Source organism: Acanthaster planci, linkage group LG11, assembly GCF_054643075.1.
Source record: "Acanthaster planci isolate LZ-2023a linkage group LG11, COTS_SCS, whole genome shotgun sequence".
Lineage (NCBI taxonomy): Eukaryota > Metazoa > Echinodermata > Asteroidea > Valvatida > Acanthasteridae > Acanthaster > Acanthaster planci.
The window spans coordinates 16467699-16488893 of record NC_141787.1 but is presented as its reverse complement, the minus strand read 5'-3'; the positions used below and the strand labels follow the sequence as shown (position 1 = coordinate 16488893).

Sequence of the window (21195 nt, the reverse complement as noted above, 5' to 3'; positions counted from 1 at the left end):
GCTTCACAGCATTAAGTTTCATCCAATAAAATCTACGGACACTGTAGATGCATTAACACATGTTGAAAGCTTTCAGCACCTGCCACAGATAATCAACAATTTTACATCAGACTTTATTATAAATTTATCCTTATTTATAATCCAAATGTAAACATGGGCCAAAATAATCCTTTTAAGGCAGAGTACCGTATTAATAACATATCAAAAAGGCAGTTTCGCAAAAGCCTGACTCTGCCATGAATATGTGTTTCTACAAAACACAGAAAGATAAACACAATTCTTAGCTGAACTGCTCTAAGCCCACTCAATCCCTGACTCAAGAAAAAGAGAAAGAAATGCCACAAGGCTTTTTGAGACTATCCACACTATTCTGTAGAGGGTTAGAGAGCAATATGGACGATAAAAGAGAAATTATTCTACCAAATACACAACACAAACATGTTAACCTTAATTGTTTTTCACAAAACTTTCACTATATTTAGCAAACATCAGTAGGGTAAAAAAAAAAAACGGGTCGAGCGCATAAATGTGGCGACTTTACTTTTCGAATTTCCCCGAAGGTAGCTTGTGGGTTTACAGAGAGGTGTCAGCGATAATTCCCAGGAAGATATTCATTTGAGTTTAGATTGACGGGTACAACATGTTGTTAGAAATACACAACAAATGTTCAGCAGCTCATGTACACACATCATGTACATGTACATGTAGCAGTCATAATGCTGTTAAGCTAACAGGTGCCAACATGTCTTCTGAGCTCTAGTTTCGTGGACCATTCTTGGACAGGCAGCTTTAATATGTATAAAAATGAAGAACCTGTAAATCCAGTTTTGTTGAAGCTGAAACAATCTTGGACAATCAACCAACTGAATAAAACTGCCACTATGGTTATGACAATAGTGAGTGAATATAAAAATGAGGAACCCGTAAATCCAGTTTTGTTGAAGCTGAAACAATCTTGGACAATCAACCAACTGAATAAAACTGCCACTATGTTTATGACGATAGTGAGCTTGAATACAGAGAACAGAAAAGAATAAAGTGTTCAACTTTGACTGCAGGTAAACAGCACAATCTTAGTGTCAAGTTGATTAGATTTTAATCAGAATAAGTGGTAGCATGAGACAAATCTAATTTAAATAACTGAGAACAATGAAAGGTTGTATAAAGAATACTTACTTTTAAAAGTTAATAAACTAGATAGTTTAGCGGTAGTAACATGGATATACATGTATTTCTTTTTCTGAGTATGTGGGGATCTGAAAAGAACCGGTGGTACTCAACGTTTCGGACAGTATGCTCTGTCCGTCGTCCATTTCTCCTGATGACAGACAGAGCATACCATCTGAAACGTTGACCACCACCGGTTCTTTTCAGAACCCTACATACTCAAAGAAAGAGATATATCCATGGTGCTACCGCAAAAACTATCTAGTTTACTTGCTACCTCCACCATGTAAAGCTTCAAATCTCACCTTAAAATGCATGTGTTCATTCTTTTCCTAATTTCATTTTCAATTTTAATCAGGATTAACAAAAGAAGCTGTCAGACACTACAGCTAAAGTTTTAATTCGGGTGAAACTAATCTTAGCTCACAGCACAATAGTCTTCTAATTATCTTATTTCCTGTTTAATTTTCACTTTTATCTATGCCAGACGAAAATTACAATCTTTTGACTTGGTGACTTTTCTGTTGCATGTACTTCTGTTTGCTGGATTCAAGAAATTTGTAAAGGTGACTTTCATCTTTAAAAAAATCTAATGACTGAAAGATTCCTATCACTGACGCCACAATTTGTCAGGAAGATTTCAATTAAATGGAAAAAGACATGATTTGAAACGGCCAGACAAGTTGTATGCTCATTTTAAAAGTCTCACAAAAAAGCAGCAGAAAAACAAAATCAAAACATATTTGCAGGCTTCTTCTGATGGATTTTTAAACTCACCTCTTTTCATATGTACAGAAATCTCAACTAATCTAAATGTATATAAGACTTAAAGGTTTTCATGGTGAAAGAAACTAGATTTACAGTAAAGATTGCGGTAACACCATGTATTTATCTCTTCTTTGAGTATGTGTGGTTCTGAGAAGAACCGGGGAATAACTCGATGTTTCGAACAGTGTACTCTGTCCGTCTTCATCTAATCTAAATGTAGTTTGAACTTCGAAAAACATTTAATTGGTTAAGTTTTTGGTAATGGAGGTTTGATTTTGAGAGAAAGGTACAGGGACGAGAGTGTTACTCTTGATAAAACCCTCCGTGTATCTGCCCAGGTGAAGTGGCTCGCTCAATGCCTTAAAAACCTCTGCTAAACCGTACGTTAATCTGTGATGTGTAGTCCGACATGTACACTGTACACAGAGAAGCACTGTATACAGTGCCTTGTGGTACCAGCACCTGGGAAGGGGGTGGGTAGGGGGAGAGGGTGGATTAATGAGGGTGTGGCTTATCAGGTAACTGTGAGACACTGGAGGAAGGAAACTGTCTTTATGCTAATCTCACTGAAGTTACTCGGATTTCTGGTCATTAATGATACAACAAGGAATCAGCCATGAACAATGTGTCTGGGCGGGGGACGTGTCAGAGTGAGTAACAAAGACTGGAACAGTGGGGTGCTTCAATTTCAGAGTTAAGGACCTTGGGAATCTTAAGGTCAGAGATTTGGAAAGAGGAAACGAGTCCAATCAGTTGAGTTGACAATTTTCATACAAATGTTGCTTGGTGATGCGTCAAAACCTTAAACCCCTCAGATTACAGTGGGATTTGGAGAGACAAACAGAACAGGCAAAATTAGGCTTTGCTTTAAAACTTCAAGTCCTTTTCACACAAGTGTATTTGCAAGTACAACAAGTGTACACAACTTAAAACAGTTTTTATACATCAATTTTTTTGAGTGAAATTTTCAAAAGGATGAAACAATGCGTGATACTGCACAAAACCAATACAATTCTCCAGATGATCATTTTGCTTTCATCTCACCGACAGCTGGAACTATTTCAAGTTTTTTTCCCCAACAGTTCAATAAATACTCTAATTCATATCTGATCATAGGCAAATCAGTCATAAACTTTCCACTAATAGAAAAGGAAATTAACCAAATGTGCAATAGGCCAATAATATGGTGCACACCCATTGAACTGTGCATGTACACAAACTAACACAAATGGAATAATAGGACAATTTTCAGGAAAGATTTTGGAGTTTAAAATGTCACTAAGGGAAATTACATGTAACAAAATGTGTAACAGACCAATAAATGGATGCATACCCAATGAACTACGTACATTGTACATAAATGGACATGGGGGACAAAAGGACAATTTCAGGAACATTTTGGAGTTCAAACTGCTAATAACCTACATGTACCCTCCAACAATAAAAGTCAAGTGAAAAGGCTATCTTACCCAAACTGAAATTCCTTGGCAATGACAAAGTTCTCCGATCCATGACTGAAAAAGATGAGAAAAACTGCCCGCACCAAAACCAAAATCTTCCGACAGACTGTGTAAAACTTGCAACCCGACAAGACACGCCGCATTAGACTCAATGCCGACACAGACAACATCCTCCATTCATCTCATCTGTGCAAAACTTCCTGTCTCTGGGTTTCTGTGGTCTAGCCAACCAAGGTGTCAAGGATTAATGGAAGATTCACAAACTAAACCTTATCGTACTTTTCCTTTCTCTCTATGTAGGTTTGTTTGAGGTCACTATGTCAATCCAATTCCTATTTTAAGTACACTGCAATCTGAAAGTTGAAGGAGAGTCAGTAACTCACATCAAACATCAAAAGTTTCCGCGAATCTTGTAGAATTTATACATTTCATACGAAAATAAGTGTAAGAAAGGTTACATTTTTACAATTTAGAAATGGAGAGGGCTAGAATCGGAAACAAACAGTTTGATCACAGATATCACATCACGTTAAAAAATTCATGAATTACATTGAAAACAAAAACATCTGGAAAATTGGAATCAACTGCAGAAGTTAAAATGCTCACATAAAATATGAAACAGGAATCACTCAAGATGAACATCTAACATCAATCAGCACTGAATCTAATAGATACAAAAAGATGAAAATAACATTTCGGATTCATTTTCATCAAAAATGTTCAGATACCTTGATAAAAAATGATAATTAGTGTTTGTTGTCGTAGTACAGGTATTTAAAACCTCTGCAGAAGGCAAAAAACCAAACCACATACAGGCTTACAGCGATGTTTGTTATCCTTCAACTCAGACCAACTTTTATTTAACCAACTCTTCTCCGAAGAAAGGAAGTAGAGTGGACTTTTGTCCTACTCCTCTGTAAACTTGTGGTTCATAAATATTCATGATTTTCTAATTATACACCAGTGGCATTGTCTGTATAGTTTTGCCATTTCCAGGAACGTCTGATAACACAATATGGAGGATGAGTTCATCGACCCCAAAGCTACCAGCATGCACATTCTGCAGGCTGTGGCTTTGATGAGGAAGAACAGCGCCCTCTTGTGACAAATATTTAATAAGTTAATTTCATACATAAGGACTTCTTGTTATGAGAAATATCTGAAATGCCGGTCTGTCAATAACAAGCAAGCACATGAATATGCAAATACTGTACACAATGTGGTTTTTATCCACTTAAACACCCCCCCCAGTGGAGCCTGGAAGAGACATCTGTGCCATACCGGTATGAGTACGTGCAGTAGAAATTTGTTTCATGCAACTGAGAAAAAAAAAAGTTGGACTTAAAAAGTCTGTGATGTTTTACGTCTGATTGGATTTGAAAATGATTATGATTGCCATAAAGTTTCCTCAAATGAATAAACATAACTCTTAAGATATCCATATTTCACTGCTCTCTGATAAAAAATTTAAAAAAAAATTCAAATTGCTTTCAAATTACCAGTACAAGGCAAATATCATGATGGCTCTAATCTAGGGTCGAGTTCGGGCGGTCTGTTCTTGACACGGGTTTCTTGTTCTCGTGCTCGAAAGGCGGAATGCGACTCAAGAACACTGTTCTCGGGACAGGATCACACACCACCTCCTCGTTAGGGTTTTATAGGAACACACGGTAGAACTCATGAGATTTTGATTTTCGAACAGCCGTAAAAAGTAGAGCGATGGCTTACAAAGCCATAGACAAAGGGAAGCATTGAAAAATTAATATTAATTATTTTCCATAACACAGAAGAGAAAGTTCTTGTTTAAATAGAAAAGAATTCAGCCCAGTTATCCAAACATTAACTCTCGAATCACGTACATGGACACTGCCATGTTGTATGTTGCTTGTCACTAACTACCAGTGATAACCGGTTGTACATTCCCGGCATTCAAGCAGCTGACCCAAGAACAACAAATCAAGCTCTTCATGAACATACAAGCACAAGCCACCCAAACTAAGCCCAGGTTACTGAGGCACAGCAAAGTTCTGTGACATGGTACACAAGGAACAGAGATTAGTGCAACTTGTCACTACAAGCTTATTTGGTACTGGTGTAAGTATTAAAATATCACCGAGAAGTGTGACCCAGAAGGAACTTTAAATCAAAAACAGCCAAGCTTTGGAAAAGTCCATTAGTTTCGTACCGTAAATCACCGAGAAGTGTGACCCAGAAGGCACTTTAAATCAAAAACAGCCAAGCTTTGGAAAAGTCTATACACACAAACATGGAAATAAGAGAAAACGTTTTACAATATGATATACATGTACATGTATGCACCTGTTTGCTGGCACCTGCTGATGTAATCTACCACTATGCATCCTCTCCACATTCAACTCAAGATGACGGAATCCAGCCACTAGAGGGGGCTATTCAATATTTGTAACAGCTGTCTACTACATGAATAAATTAGTCGGTGCATGTATACATTCAGTGAAATTTCGGAAAAATATCACCACAGGATTACAAATAATAATGGTTCATAGGTTTCTGTAACAGGGTAGGAGTGTGAGGCATGCCATGGTTGTGGCTTGACCAATGGGTGTGGTCTTATCATGCCACGGGTGTGGCTTGACCAATGGGTGTGGTCTTATTAATGGATCTGTCTCAACAAAAATACTATTCATGCCTATGGTACATTGGGCAAATTTAATGTTAATGGCATGGTTTCAGTCACAAGAATGAAGATTAACCAAAAGTGTGATTTGTACGGAAAAATAACAAAGGACCTTATGTGATCCTTAGCCATGACCTTAATCCTTTAGGTTACAGAGGGTTAAGGTTCTTGAATTGACCACATTTTTAGAACTTATTTTAAGAAGAATCTAGACAATCTTTCATCTGCACTGCCCTATTAAAAATTGCCAGATGATGAAAACTGAAAAGATTTCATCTTCATATTCTTTCCTCCCCATGAGACCTCCTTCTTTGCAAACCCACATCCTGTAAACAAGAAGACCAATTACCCACCAAGATATCAACTCAGGCCTAAGTATCTTGGATGGACACATCAGTTACAGGATGTAATTCCTGCTCCTCTAATTACCTCACACATTACAATGTAAGGCCAGGTCCCACTGAGAAATTCATGAGATGAACAAGGGCTGTGCTTAATCGGGCGGAAAGTGAAATGGGGCCTCTGAAGGAGGAGATTACGCCTATGTACATGCACTCCTCAATTCAAGGGGGGAAAATGGTAGAGCTTGTTTAAATCAAGGGCAAGGTACACTGTAACATCTGTTTTTGACGGAGAAAGCTCAAACAAATGGAATGCAGAGGACGGAAAGCCAAGGTAAAAATGGAATTGTAATTGAATTTAAAGGACTAATTGCAGTAGATGGTATGTCTATGCTGGTGCCAGCATGAGAAGATGAATATTAACCTACAAATAACGTTAATCGGAAATTAGGACAACTTACGAGCCACGATGGTATAATAAAAATTGAATATTTGACTACACGGGTTCATTTTTATAACAGTAAAATACATTAATATTTTTCATTCCTGTATAGATGAGTGTACATGTAGCTTTATACGCCACAGGGCTGTCAAATTATATCATACTTGTTCTGCCATTTTTCGGCCAAAAAGGAAAGATGACGATGAAGAGTAATACAGCTGGGCTTTCTCAAAAAATTGTGCAATTTGAGAAAAAATATTGATTCAAAACTCTTTGTTTCACATTAAACAAAAACTTGATCAAATAAAATATGTAATGGCAGGTGATAAACCCTTTACGACAAAAAATGGAAACCTTACTGTCAAGGGCAAAATCTTCTAAAAAAAAAAGAATGAACAAGAAAACACATAAAAACTGACAAATGGAAAATTCCCAGCACTTTAAGTTTGTGAGTTTAATTAAACTATACTCTGTTAAACTGTTGTACTAGCAAGTTGGTAGAGTTCCTATTGACATAGACACCACCTGTTTCAGGCAGCACTCTTTTCTTCCAATTACACTCCTCTTCTTTTGCCGCAGGACTTTACACCCTTCCAACAGATCATTTACGGGCAGCAACATCATCTAAGCCCTCAATCACAGAAACTGAATTCTTCTTCTAGATTTACTGCAGCAACTGGTCAAGCAAGACACTAATCTCACATCACTATCGCCCTTTTCAAATCACACCAGTCCAATTTACTCCTGGTATCAAATATCCAAAGCCCTTTTCACCCAGCAAATAAAAGGTTTCTCAGTATCAGGAGAGGCACTTTTCCGTTTCATGTGTGAATTTCAATAAAACATGTGGCTATTTCTGGTTGTGTCTTTGGATGGCATCTTTTCCTGTGTGTAACTCAAGCACATATTGATTCTCAGTGTCGGCACTGTGGTCTTTCTTCTGAGCATAGCTCCCCCAGAAAGAGATCGAATGAATTCTGCAGTGCCTGGGAGGGATGAATGGGGGGGGGGATAAATTCTCTGGCTTTTTCCGGAGACAGGATTTAGAGCAACTGCAGAAGGAAAACAAGATTCTATTCAGAGGGGGTTGTATGATAAGACTCAGATGGATGCCTTTGGGATGGAAAGAGATGAATTGAATTGTTTTTTTCCCTCATCAAAACTAGAAAATATTGACACCCTGTTTATAACTCCGTCTTCTGTTCCTTCCGGTTATTTTTTCCCCTGATCTGGTTTCTCTAATATTCCAACTCATTTAGAGAACTAAAAGCCATTCTTTGGACTTCTGATGTAACCTGTTTTTGCCTGGGCAAAATATTTAGTTGTGTTGACAAAAGTAAGGCATTAACAAATCCATTTTGTTGATTCAAAGGGTACAATAAAAATAAAAAAATAAAATAAAATAAAATGAAATAACACAGAGTTCTCCAAGGAACACACAATATTTCTCAGTGGACTCAATATTAATCAATATCTTCATGCCAAAATAAATCTCCCTTCCAAAAAACTTGATTAAAAATCAAACTACGTTTTCTTTACAACACAGCATGCCAGAAAAGATAAATATCCAGTCCAGAAAACTTGGTAATATCCTTTGAATGTTTCCATCTGAACAAAAAATAAAACTCATCCACTGGTCTGTTTCCTGAAATCGTCTCAAAGCCTCCTCTTGACTTATTCCAGCTTCCAGGATAAAGATTCTCAGCACGTGTACGCCAGCCCTTGACAGTTTCCCGATAAGGCCAAGAACCCAAAACAAATATTGCGCTTAATGAAATCGCCCCGACCTTTCCAGAACAAATAAATACCAGCCCGCGGGTAGGATGGGGCAGTGCGGTAGGGAACCAGGGATGCAGAGAGAAGAACCAATTACCGGGCTCCTCACTCTTCATAGAAGAGAGTATCGAGTGATCAGATGAAAGTAGACATTTCTGTGACGCGGAAAGGTAGGTTCCCTGGTCCTTGTACCTTAAATTAGTTAGTGTCCCAGTCAATTTAAAAAAGAAAACAGTGAAATGGCATTTGTAATAAAAGAAAAAAAATGAAAGAAATTACAAACACCTCTTTTAATGTCTTTTTTCGAAGGATAGTTGAGCACTGGATTTTTTGTTTGACAGCTCAGTGAATTGTGCAATGATTAAACAACAGAACTTGGTGTACCACAATAACTTTGTAAAAAGATTGAAAAATTATTTGTTAGTTTGCTGATTTGGTGTTTTTTGGTTGCGGTGGCATGATGAGAAATGGACTGGGGAGGGTAAAGTAGGAAAAGAGAGGGAATGACGGAACTTGGGAAGAGGCGTAAGACACTAACGAAGCTTCCTTTGCATTTGGCATTGGCCATCAAATGTACATGTGCTTAAAATATCTCCATTCCAAGGTGAACATGCTACCAATACAAGGTCCTAATGGGTGTGGTAATTCGTCATACTGTAAGTTAAAGACTTCAAATTGCAGTGAAATCGGTCTGGGAAATCTCTAAAAAGTGCTCCACAGACTGGCTGAGAATTCCTTGGAGAGATGATCAGGAAAGGAACAAATGGATAAGATCTTGGTGAACGGATCCACTGGGAAACATAAAGTTGGAACCAAATAACACATAGTGAATTAGAGACTAAAAACTCAATCAAAATTGCAGCTCCAGCAGCTGTTAGAATTAAGGGTAACTTGCTTGCAAAAGACATGGGAAAGTGTCAGTTAATGTTGCTATGGAAACCAGAGTGTCCATATTGGCCCCACGAAAAATGAACTCACCTTCCATAATTCCTGTATTGGAACCAAACACACGTACATACATTGTATTTTTACAAGAGAACTTGGGCACAATTGCTGTTACAAATGCATATCCATGTTTAAGCCATATCCATGTTTTTTCTTCTAAAAATCAAAGTCCCCTCCCCCCGGAATACAAACATGTAATAATTCCACTGTGAACCCTGACCTCTATAACTTAGGCATAAAAGATCAGGTTGTTACAGGCATTCCATGGCAGCAACATGCAACAGGGGTAACAGGATTGTCCTGAAAACAAACGAATGGTTCAACTGCTTTCTGTCCAACATACATGTATCTTGTTCAAGAAATGAGCTTCCAATACGTGGGTTGCTTCTTGAGGTGCGGACTGCCAGGTGTACAGGAAAGGACTATTTAGCTTGATAAGTGTTCAGGGCCCAGTACAGGAGCTCTGTTAAACCTTGGGTGCAAAGTTTACAGTTGTCCCTAAGCATAGGCGACTGCTGTCATCATAAGGTCTCTGCCTAGGAGCCTCTTGAGATGTTCCCTGGACGATATGACTAGTTTATAAAAAGCAAGCACTTGCTGGGAAAAATTACCAGTCCTCTGCAACCGGAAAGTTGGAAGCCTCAAAATGTCATACAGGAAGGGGTGACTGGTGACCCAACTATATATGCCCAAGACTGACTTGAACAATTGCTGTTTTACATGTAGAAATGATTCTGAAATCTTCATCAAAAGTGGTGATGGAATGATGAGAGACAAAATACTTTGTGACACACCCAAACAAACAAGGTCATCTTCAAGTGTCTTAATTTACCTTGAATGACATGAATACCCATAATTCCTCTTCCCTAGTCCCTAACTAACCTTGTCAAGTTTAATGCATACCATCTGGAACTATCTAACCTTGGGGTCCCCCCTACTTTTTAGCCAATCATAGCAACTTACACTGTGGGCCTGAGTTTCAATGTGCTTGGGAAATTGCCAACTTGTCATTCTTACTAATCCTGGCCACACCTATGATAAGGGACTTCATACACTTGGGCCATTGTTTGCTTGGATATTTCCCTCCTTAAGACAGCAAATGTTTTGATGTCTTAATTTCTGCTGTAATCTGTTCATTACATGTAGGCCTACGGTACCTGAACAATTTCTGTTCATATGATAATCTGCAAGCTTTCCAGCCAAAATACTTGATCACTGTCCTCCTCTGACTAGTCTCCCTCTCCAGTCACATTTTACTGAGTATCACAAGGTTCTGACCAGACAATTAAATGGGCTCTCTCTTAACGTAGAGCAACCCATGATTCTTAATATAGCTCCCTCAAATTGAGTCGGGCCATGGATGGGTCTGGTATCATCGTGTGCCTGTCATTCCCCACTGCTAATTTAGATCAGCCCCTGGATGTCTGAATAACACTGTAATCTTGTCTAATTTCCCACGCCATCGTGGTGGGAGATAATGCAGGGGAAGCTATCAGGCAATGCAATGATGACACATTTCTGGTGTGGATGAAGGAATTGTTTCATCCCCTTGCCATCAGCAAGGATAACATCCCGATAACTCACAGCACATAAAGACGGAAAGAATTAGCTTCAATGCAAAGTATGAACTTGTTGCTGCATTCTCACCTGCACTTTCCAAGCATGCCCATCTGGAACTGCAGTGAGTCAACTTAAGGAAATATGAAACAAAAGAAACAAAGCCTTACACACCTGTATGCATCACAGTACTTTGGCTAAAAAGGGCACGCAAAAGGTTGCATTTACAGGCATTAGAATGTAATATAATTAAATGTAGATTTCATTGTTCCCACATCTAAGAAACGTGAGTCCTTCAATATTTTTGGACATCCGGAATAAAATCTATCAGTAATTATGTTCATTACTTATTTGTCATTACACAATAGACATACTTCTTCCGTCCTACTACTGTTAATTTCACCCTTACAGGTATGTAGGAAAGCTCCATAAAATCCAGCATTTCCATCTTATTCAGGGACGTCTTCCTCAGTGGCTCTTGGATCAAGGATTACATTTATGTATCTCTGCCACGAAAAACCTCACTACCGCAAATGTGTTTACAAAAAATGTCCATGCTGCAGTAGCCTGGATCAGCCCCGCAGTATCTGGAATGCGAATGTAAAGATATCCTTCCACTGGTAAGAGAGACATTCCCAGGCTATACTATGTACCAGTATAGGCCTCCGGCATAATATTTGGAATTAAGGACTTATCACGTACAGTAGGTTGAGGATAAAAAGATGTAAGTGTATGATTCCCTTTGAGCATTTGCATAGGCATAGTCTCCTTGACAATAAAATTTATGACAGTGAGAATGGACGAATTTTGCTCTGCATTTTTCTGGAGGGACAACTTTACAAATAAAAACTATCCCCCAATTTTTTGTGGAACTTTGATTTCAAATCAAAAACTGTCGGTTGGTTCTTCCCCCCATCCCCCACCCCTCCCAAACCACGAGGCATCAGGCATTTCTATCCAAAATATCCTCAGAATATTTTAGTCTGGACCTGTGATTTGCTCCAAAACGATCTTCATAAGGTACAACAAATAGGGACTGATTTAGCCCTGGGGATGAGGTAATCCTGTCTGGAGGGTATGGCTAGACCACTATGTCTTCAAGAGGTGGCAGTCTGTAAACCTGTCATAATTTACTCGATTTAGAAAAAGGCTTTCTATACACTCTAGCTTCTGGACCATTATGCCTTCAGGACTACAACTGTAACGACTTCAAATTTGACCCTGGACTAAAATATAACTCAAGTTGTTAGGAATAGGAATCGACTCAAATCCCTGAATTTTTTTTCTGCACCAAAGACGGAGTGATGCAAGATATTTGATAGAATGTGGGTTCCAACTAGGGGGGGAAGCTGTGTCCCCAGGCAAGACACTTGACTGTAATGGAGATTTAAATAAAAAACTGCAATCTCTGACTGTACGGTATAGTTTCCACAGGAATATATGCATCTATAAGCATGGTTGACTTGACGGTATGATATGACTTTTCGTTTTACTCCCATGTTCAATCACCTTCCTCAATCCATTTCAATAACTTTGATCCACGAAAGGTCTTGAGATTCACTGCATGATCTCTAAATTTCTACGAAAATCATACTTGTGATTGCATCCACTAAAACCAGATTGAACCTACAATTGAAGCAACAGGCACATAACCTTCTGATGAGAAATTGAGAAACCTCCAGTTGAGATGAAAGTGCTTGACATCTGGTTGCTATGGAACACCCCTGAGGTGTTACCATGGCAGCCTAGGGCAACCGCATCCCAAGTATCACTTTCGGGCTGAGTCAGACAACCTAATATGGTAATTGCGGGGCGTATGAATGAATAATAAAAAGGAGGCAGACGGGTAGCGGTGTGGGTTGAAGCGATGCTTAACTCATCACTTGAATTGTTTGGCTTCTTTGGGTGACTCATGCATTTTGTAAATTCAGCACTTGCCGCTGACGTTGGACTCTGCTAGCCATGAGGCAGACTGTCTTTTCTCCCCAAATGCAAATTCCGATCGGATATGGGAGTGATCCCAGGGAGTTAAAAGACAGCAAATGATGTCTTTGACCATGAAATGCTGGACTTGACAGCAAGGCTACCACTCAGGCTGTAGGACTGCAGGATAACTTTCTGATCAATTGTACATTGAATTATAATGAAGTAAAGATTTCTTATTCTGAAGCATACATTTCATCTTCTTGTGAATAAAAATATTTTGTGCAGAGTCACGACAGCCTAAAAAAGTATGATTAACTCGAAGAATTCTATAATAAGGTAAACAATTCCAATACTGTCACAATTGATGGACAAAATGTCACACTGCAAACAGATGAGCAAATAATTGTAATGCAAGTGTTTCAATAGATTCAAAATACATATCGGTATGAGTGAGTGAAAAAAATTCATTACCCTGAACAAATATACTATGAATATTCGGTAACAAATTAGCAACATAATGCCTTTGGTGCATCCTGGAATCATTACGAAAACTGGTACATAAACCAAGGAGAATATTCATGAATGCAGTGATTTTTTTCATTACAATGTGAAAAATTTAAAGACGTAGTGTAGGCCTGTATGAAAACCCACGGCAGAGAACAAAGCTTGAACAATGAAGGAACAGGAAATAAGAAAGTTGACACAGCCAAGCAAAAAAAATATGGAAGTCTGTTGAGTGCAAAAAATAACAAGAATCTGGTGGAGAGGTAACGATCCTTGGAAAAGGAATGACAAGGGAAAGCTAAACAATTAACACAGGCAAGGACAAGTTATCAAAATAATCATACCCTGGAACTCAAACTAAAAAATCAGCTGAGATTCAGTCACAAGAAATACAATTGGAACAACAGTTTGCTTGGTAAACATGTTATGTTAAGAAAAACTTTACTTCAAAGTACATGTAGGTATTGTTCACTATGAGCCAAGCCAACTAACACTACAGTGAACGCATCAATCACTATTAAACAAACATGTTCCAGTGATACATGTGTACCTCATGGGGGATGTGGCCGAATTGTTAAGGTTTTTGTCTCCTGATTAGGGGGGTCTGTGGTTCAAATCCAGGTGCTGACCATAGGTTGTGACCTTGGGCAAACCACTTAACCGTTTCCCACCTTCAATGGGGGGGGGAGCACTAGCATGAGCTGAGGAGAAACCTGTGATAGGTTGGTATCTCATCCAGGAGGAACAGAAATATTGTAAGTTGTTTCACACCAAGAAAACAATTGGAAATGCCACAATGGCTGGGACACACTTTACTTACTGGTACATGTAATGTATCTCACATAACATGGTTGGCTCAAAACTCTGCCTAAAAAACAACTTTCTTGTGCTTATGTTTAATTGATCCCAAATGCAAATTCAGGTTGAAATAAATGTTCTTATAAGACTACTGATGGCTAGCCATAAAGATACTAATATTTCCAGGAGAAAAGTGAAACAGGCAAAAATTCTTCCACTTTGATCAAACCTGTCAGTCAGCATTATTGTCAGAAAGACACTGACCAAAAATCCCCAGAATTTGAGAATTATATTACATTTGTTTATTATTTAATTTTCATCCCAGCATGAATTCACTACTCCATGACCCTATATCTATCAAACTATTTTTTATCCAAATCTGACAACTGTGAGACTTTTTGTTTGCTTGTCAACTGTGCCAGCATGACTTCACTTTAGGCCAATTTTTCACCCCACACCGATCTTTGACACCATCTTTAACCCTCTGGTTGTGCGAAGGGTGCATGGAGGTCTGCTTTTTATTTAGGTTGGTCTTGCTATGGTCAAATAAATCTTGGGTCCAATGACATGTTGATGCCAAATCCGCATTAGGAAATGCTTCAAAATGAAATTCTTAGTGAAATATGACTCTTGATGCATGACACCAAAATGTCCAATATGCACAGAAATCATACAACTTCAGGTCTTCGTGACTGCAGATAGTCTGTATGCCATTAACCAGTGCAATTGGAGGAAAATCAAAAATCCACCTGATAATCACTAGAAGTTCTGAGGGCATTAATATTTTTCTGATCACTGAAATCCGTTTGGTACAAGGATGGATAGATGCAGACTAAAAAGTTACAGTTTAAAGACTCCAGAAACAAAAATCTTTGGCCAGACAATGTTACTTTACCTTTGGCCCCCACATTAATGGCAAAAAAAATGTTCATCATTCAATATGGCAGTGAGAAAGATTTTTGGGGATGGGGGTACGTGTATGTTGTACATTATTTTGTGGAGCTATTGGCTGTTCTGGTACGTGTCAAAGGTCAGTGTCAAAGGTCAGCATATCAGAAGGAACCTGGATCGATCTCTCTACAGATTTGGAATTTTTCAGTGGAATGCCAGACGCCCGGAGTCTTGTAAGGCAATACTCAGCCAGCTGATTTTCCAGATGTCATAAATCTTATACTCAACCAGCAGTCAATGTTTTTTTTGGGGGGGGGTCATGGCCAAGAGGGGAAATTTTGGAGGACTGGATAATCTCAAAGGGAAACCATCACCAACTCAAGGTTAGGAAAGGTCACAAGCCTTTCTTTTCTACAATGACTTTTCAAAGAAATTCAAAATATGGGGAAAAAATGAAATGTATGTCGAAACAACAAGTTCAATATCAGGGTGATTAATTTTTCATTTTTAACAGGTGAAGAAATCTGTAAGGTGATCAATACAGGGAAACTTTGTTCATCAAGGTTAAATTTTTGCTTTCACTATTGAGGTAAAATCCTAAACCAACAGACATCTGTAAGGAAACTTTCCAAAGTTACCAATATCAAATACAGCGTGTTAGCGATATGGCATGCTCACTCATCCTAACATGGAGACATCAGGTGAAAGCTAAACTCCTCAAGTCCATCAAAACTAAGCAAAATGAAGGTTTGGGATTTTTGCATAAGTTGGAAGAAAGAGAATACCTGCTATGTGCGCATAAAAAGGCCTGCATGAGAGCTAGGACTGCAGGAGATTTATGGCACCATAGTAAACTAGGCCTACATGTACATGTATAACAAGCATTTCCTGTTAAAATGCTTGGTTGATGCGATCACTGGATACTGGATCTACCATGTGATAAAAAAACCAACCGACTGGTTTACAGAATTGGATGAAAAAGTTCAGTGTGTGGCTGATTTTGTGTATGATATTACCCGAGAGAGGAAATCTTTATGACTGCAATATCTTACCAGTGTTGCATAAACAAAATCCACTGCCGGAGCAGAGGGATTTCTGTTCAGTATGTTTCTCGTTTCTGATGGTCCCTTTACTAGTCTCCATGCCCACTGTCCGCAGAAACTTGCTGAGGACACTCTGAGATCATGCAGCACTGTTCTAGGTTGAGAAACTTCCAAACCGCATTTTTGCAATACAAAGCTGATTCTCGACTTGATATTTCCCGACAAGGTAATTCAGTTGTAAACAATTCACAATATTCTACGGGCATGTTACGCTTGAGCGCTTCAACATCTGTTCTGGGATGCATCAATAATTCAACCAATGGGAGTTGGAATGAAGTCATCTGGCTGTCTCCCCTGTCGTCAAAGTAATTGATGAGAAAATTGCAGTTTACAGGCTGAATTAAACACGGTCATTGCTGGTCATTGCTGATTCAGTATGCGGGGGGGCACACACTGTAACAACAATCAGTAAAACGAACCTACTGCCAGCAACCTTTTTTGAATAATTCTTTTCCGCAGAGAGACAAATTCTGTGAAATTAAATGCAAGCGATACTATAAATCATTGCTTTGAAAACTACCAAAGGATGAATTGATGTTTACGCCAGTAGAATTTACATAAACACATGTTGAAAGTTTCCCCATACGTAAGTAAGTTGAAACGGTTCCAATTTACATGTGTTTACTTTACATAAACTATTCGATTTAAAACACACAAAAATACTTGTATCAGGCAGAAATTAGAAATTTCACAGGATATTAGTACCATGCATGAGCACACATGCACCTCCCAATAATTCTAATTTGAAGTTGAAATCAAGAGGTTCACTCACAGACATGAATTTATGAACTCATGACAAGAACTGCCTATTCAAGGTTTGTTTAACTTCAGAATGGGTGTGGAGAATGACATTGGGGTAGGCAAGGGTTTGCAAGTGTAAAGCTTTCATTCCAATAAAAATCGCAGTAAATGTTGGAATTTGAATAATACCGAGTGTAAAGTCCAATTTTGTGATTTCGTACTTAAAGGAAATGTACTTTTCAGTGGTACCTGTATACCGGTATTTTTTTTCTGTCCATGTTTACTTGAAGTCAACACTTGAGTGTCAGACACAAACAGACCCAACACATCAACGTTTGACCTCGAAAACCTCTTGGTATAAAACCCTGGGTCAGGAGTGGGCAGCTTTTTACCTCATGTGCTGCACCAGATGGAAATATCCAAAGCATGGAGATCATATGACCTTGAAAGTGAAGTCAAGCACGTACTCTCTTGAGCCCTAATATGAAAACCGATGAACAAATGTAACTAAGAAGTACTAGGGCATAAGACGTATCTGGAATTATCTTTAGTGGAATAAGGGAAGGGTGGTAGAAAGAGGTTTTAAAAGTACTTTTGATTCATGCATAAATACATGAAGGATTGTGGATGAGAATAAAAGCATAAAAAAAAAGCAGTGAATGGATTCCTTTGATGAACACAATCATGCACCTGTTCATTTCACGGTGATACCTGCACTTCAAACCACGACAGTACCTGTACATGTAATTAGACACAGGCAAATTCATTCACTCTACAGATTTTATAGGGGACAAATATGAAAATTTATTCCTAATAAATATCTGCTGAGTTCTAATCATTGTCTAGAATATTCATAACCATTTGTATCTGCATAAAAACTAAAACGATTTCTGCATGACAGACATGAATTCCTTTTCCCCAATAGGAAACTACATGTAAGTTGGACTTGGCCCTTCCCTGTTCAATGAAAGCAAAATGCCAGCCAAGACAAAACCATGCATTAGTGTCACTTTAGCATCATAATGGCCATTCTAGAGATGACTTCACATTCTCTGGTCCATCCATCTTCATTCAAGGTAAAATGGACGACATCGGAAGACTGTCTGCCAAAGTACACCCGACCTTTTTTCCCGTGTAGCCTATTGCAACCCCTCAAGCCAATAAATAATGGATTGCATGAATCAAAAGAACAAGTACATGCACATTTAATTACAACCCAGGCTTTGGTGAAGTAACAACTTATTCCATGAATCACAAAAGAAGATTAGTACATGCACATCTGTGATTTTTGTAATTTTTAACTCTGATCAAAAATGACTGAGTATCATATTCTTACAACAGTTACTTAGACAAGTAAAATTGTAAATTGTAAAGTACAAGAGACTCTCTTCAGGCAAGAACATCTTTGTCTGCTGTCACAGTAAATTTACGCTATGTCCTATGAAGAACCATCAGTCTGTATAGTGTGGCTTAGTTAAGTTTAAACATGGAGGTGTGGAGAATAGAAGTGAACAGACACGCTCTTGGCTCAATTTAATTCATTACTTCTACTTCCAGATTAATTTAACAATCCCAATTCCCGCTTTGTTCCCTACTAAGCCATATTGCACATACAGATACAAGTACTTTGCAACGCACGCTGTACCGCCAACTTTCACTCCCCAAATATTCACAATCCAAACAGTATTATCAATTGGAAGTCTGTACAAATATTGACCGACTCTCAGGTTAATAACTGCCCATAACAAAGAAAAACTCAAGACCAGATACGCCAGGAATTTTTTAATGAAATGCTGACCCACTGGCAAGTAAAATGAGTGCCATTTCCAACATGTAACTTTAATGCTTTACATAATGCAATAAAAACTATTGATATTCAATATACCTGCACACATTGAATTATATGAACACTGAATGCAAGTAATACTATATTGGGGGAAATAATATTCCCACTATTAGAAAAACATAAGTATTATAAAGGATTGGAAGATAATACCAAACTAAACACAGTTGGTAGCTATTGTGTGACAATCACTGATTTCATTTCAGTAAAAAAAAAAAACTCTTGCCAGTACATTAATCAAGCAGGTTAATAAGACGCAATGGAGGTTTTGCTCTACATATTCCAATCCTCTAGTTTAAAAAATATGATATCATGTCTACATCTACCATAGAGGTCTAAAAAAACCTAGTGTGCTTGCTCAGTATTCTAGGTACGTAGAACTCGTGTGCCGACATGGACGCGCAGCCGCCACTGTCTATGTCGGCAGAAGTTATATAACTGCGAGCTGTGTTTCAACAGGTTTCGCAGCAACCAGAATGTGAAGTGTATCTGTACGAATTACACGTAACGAGAAATGCAAAACACTGCACGCACACGCACGCCTGCCATATCCGAATTGTTCCACGGTGGCAATGGCGATCATTGCTTCAGGTCAGGCGACGAGTACGTACTTGAGGTTTTTTTATAGAGCTCTATGAGGTCTACACACCTTGACATCCACCAGGCAGGTACAGCAGCATCATGCCAGGAGAGTTCAGGATCCAAACAAACTTGCAACACTTGAACTAAACTGACAAACGTTGTGCTCCATTTCATCTCTCATTTACATGATTCAAAAGGATTAATTTTATTTATATATGTGCCTCCAATTCCCACTTCCTATTGCTCATAGTAAGAGAAAATAGATACACATGACGCGAGAAATGTCAAATCACTGTTTTCTAAAAATGCCAGAAAGTTTCACAGGAAGTTGTGACATAACTTCCTCTGAACAAGGTTGGAGAGCTAGAGGCATTTTGAGTTCTAGGTTTGCAGATCTCCTTCAATCTACAAATTTCTCAACTCTTAAAACAATGGTAACCCCCTTCCATCTTGATAATGGTAAATATTACTGGAAAGAATGACCAGTTTAAAACATTTATCGATTCTGGGATAAATACACGCATGCAGTCCTAGGAGGAAGATGAAATGTCTTACCTTTATTTGGAGAAAACTCGATCCAAAGTCCAAACCACAAACCAGACCCGAAGTGAACTTGAACAAATCCGACTGACTCAGCTTCCAAGTCTAAATTAATTCTGTGATTACTGCTCAACTAGAAGTACGCAAGTCATGTCTGTCCCAAGCTTACAATGACCATGAAATGGCACATGAGACTCTTAGCTAGCTAATGGCAGCAGCCAAACAGTTCCCTCGGCCCACAACCACAGTACAGCCAGTAGAAAAAAAATTCCAGAGATTATTGGAATCTTTCTCGGGACAGAACTGCACAGGACTGCTGATTATTTTCCACATAGCCAGAGCTTTGATAGATGAAGGATGAACCCTGCATTACTACGAATTAATAAAGCTGGGGAACGGTAGCCGGGACATGCTGGTTGGATGAGTGACTATCAATTCTAGAGAGGAACTTGGTGGTATCACAGAGCGGGAATGACAGAGTGATTACATGTACAGGGCTCCTGTAACTAGTTTGTCCTTTAGCAAAGGTCAAAGAATTAATGCCAACAGTGGGCAAGGATAAGGTTGTGTGGTAAAGCCCTCTTCTGTGAAAAGGGTACTGTGGCTAAGCAAAGGTGCAACAACAGGGTACATACACATTCCTGACAAGGGAGTCATTTCGTGGTTGGAAATAGGATGGAGTTCCCTTTTTTATAGGTTTTATAGGGGTGTAGAGGATACTTCCTGTATTAGAATGAAAGGTATGAAGGGGAGGGGTGGAAAGAGGATTGGACTGGCTGAATTTAATTTCACATCGGAATCAGTACAAATGATTTCACACACGTGATCAATAAATTTCAAATCCTGAACTGGTGGTGTGAGAAACGTAATATTAATGTCAAGCTTCATGCTATGCAGAAAGATCAACGGGGGATGTGACGACTGGTATGTGGTAACAGAGCTGTTGTTTTCTATGGTGAGGACTTTCAACTTTCAGGTATTTCCTTTCATCAACCGGCAAAAACACAGCTCATTTTCAGAAATCTCATCTCCTTATCATTTGCAGAAACCGTGGTTTATCACTGGAGTATTTGTTCTGTTGTCAGTAAGGGTTTGCTTATCGTGTTCTTCCCCTAAGGTCCAGGGTACTCAGTAAGGTCCAGGGTACTCAGTAGT

The 21195-nt window shown here is 38.7% G+C and overlaps 1 protein-coding gene across 8 annotated transcripts in view; it reads right to left on the bottom strand.

The window, feature by feature from the left end:
* LOC110976411 (uncharacterized) overlaps window positions 1-21195 on the bottom strand; it is a 100247-nt gene that overhangs the window by 58824 nt on the left and 20228 nt on the right. The window contains exon 1 of one of the 8 annotated variants that reach the window (XM_022229657.2): window positions 20056-20268. The exons of the other annotated variants lie outside the window; for them this stretch is intronic. The gene's annotated coding sequence lies outside the window, so the exon portion shown is untranslated. Of the gene's footprint in view, window positions 1-20055; window positions 20269-21195 lie in introns of those variants that run through there. 8 annotated transcript variants of the gene reach the window in all.